General features: G+C 63.6%; 1 pseudogene; it reads right to left on the bottom strand.

Moving 5' to 3' along the window:
• The window catches only part of LOC109279647, a 1,312-nt pseudogene extending 661 nt beyond the window's left edge, over positions 1–651 (bottom strand).
• Between the last annotated feature and the right edge of the window lie 1,072 nt (positions 652–1,723).

Here is a 1,723-nt window from a genome sequence, read left to right as displayed (position 1 = left end):
CGGTTGTGGCAGCCAGTGCTGCAGGCTTGCAGCACGCTGCAGTGAGCCCCCTCCTGCTCCCGCAGGCTCAGGACATGGATCACCATCGGGTAGCGTGGTTGCAGATGCACCATGGAATGTTACGCTTGGCAAAATGGTCACTGGCTCTTGGCTGGACCGCCACCACCTCCACCAGGATGCCCACATACTCCATGGGGATGGGGCAGATGTGCCAGCCACCTCCAGAATCTCTTGGCCACATCCAGGGAGAGGATGTAGCCGATGCTGCTGGCATAGGGCAGGTAGACATTGGGACAGTAGTCCTGGCATGCCACGTGCCACTTGCTGGAGGGCTGGCAGATGACCTGCCACTTCTCCCAGAAGGACACCACGTAGAAGCCAGTCCACGCCAGATCAAGCCCAGCCAGGAAGGTGGGCAAGCAGTCCGTGTTGAAGCAGTCATTATCCATCTTGAGGATGTAGCGGGGCAGGCACTGCTCAGATGCCGTGCATGACCTTCAGGGTTAGGTTGCAGTACGTGTCCCTGTAGCTCCCCGGCAAGATGTCTCTGAACTTCTGCCCTTCCTGCTGCACATCCCAGCCTACTGCTGCCTCGGATGCCTGCCCCACCAGAAACACCATCTGCCAGGGGCTTGCCAGGGCACCCCACATCCGTCAGATGACATGCAGAGCCTCCACATGGCCCACCGTGGATGTCACCAGGATGAGCAGCACATGCCAGCTGGCTGGAGCACCCCACGTGTGGCCAAGCCATGGAGAAGGGCCAGGGGCATGGCCAACGGGGCCACCAGCAAGGCGACCAGGGACAGCAGGTGCTACGGCACCAGTGAGCAGCAACGTCACAGCCCAGCTGGCGTCTGGCAGGGGAGAAGCATAAGCAAGCAGTGCCGGTAAAGCCCGTTACCTTTTGTGGCACCGTCCCTTGTCCCACGCCAGCTGTGCGCCCTGGGGTCCTGAGAAGGACCATGCTGCAATGGCACACCGGCCCCGTGATGTGGCGGGTAGGGAGATGGGGCTTGTGGGGGCTGCCGGGAGCAGGGCCAGCCCCGGTGGGGATGGTGCTCCCACAGCCGCACACAAACCCTCCTCTGTGCTCCTGAGCAGGGAGCAGAAAGCAGCTGGCTGCTGGCCAGCAGCTCTGGCCCCAAGCCTCACGGCAAACAGCTCTGCCCTGGCTTTCCCCCCCGGGGCCTGACTGGGGTGGGCAAAGGTAGGAGAAAGGTGGCATCTCCTTTCCTGAGCCCTGCCGCTTGCAACCAGTGAGGTTGCAATGGGAGGGCACCCTTGGGCTGTGGTTGCCCATGCTCCCCACCACCTTGCTGTGCTCCCTGTCATCGTTCTGTGCTCCCCACTACCATGCCATGATCCCCATCATCCCACTGAGCTCCCCACCACCCTGCTGTGATCCCCATTATCCCACCACGCTCCCCACCACCCTGCCTTGCTGCCTGCCATCCCACCGTGCTCCCCACTGGAGGCTGCAACCTCCTCCCTGCAGCCCTGGGACGCCATGGCACCCATTCCCTGAGCCCTGGGGGTGCCGGTGCAGTGGGGCAGGCTGCTCCCCTGCACAGAGAGGGGGCAGGTCCCCGGCAGGAGGTGAACTGCAGTGAGGGGTGCCCTGGGATGGGGTGCAGCAGGGGGTTGGCTGCAGAGGAGGGTGGGGTTGCAGCAGGGCCTGCAGTGGGGTGCTCTGGGCGTTGCAGATCGGGGGTGCATGGGG

The sequence above is a fragment of the Aptenodytes forsteri genome, unplaced genomic scaffold (assembly GCF_000699145.1).
Source record: "Aptenodytes forsteri isolate BGI_AS27 unplaced genomic scaffold, ASM69914v1 Scaffold120, whole genome shotgun sequence".
In the NCBI taxonomy this organism is placed as follows: Eukaryota; Metazoa; Chordata; class Aves; order Sphenisciformes; family Spheniscidae; genus Aptenodytes; species Aptenodytes forsteri.
Note: the sequence above shows the minus strand (reverse complement) of the source record. Positions and strands in the feature narration are given on the sequence as shown.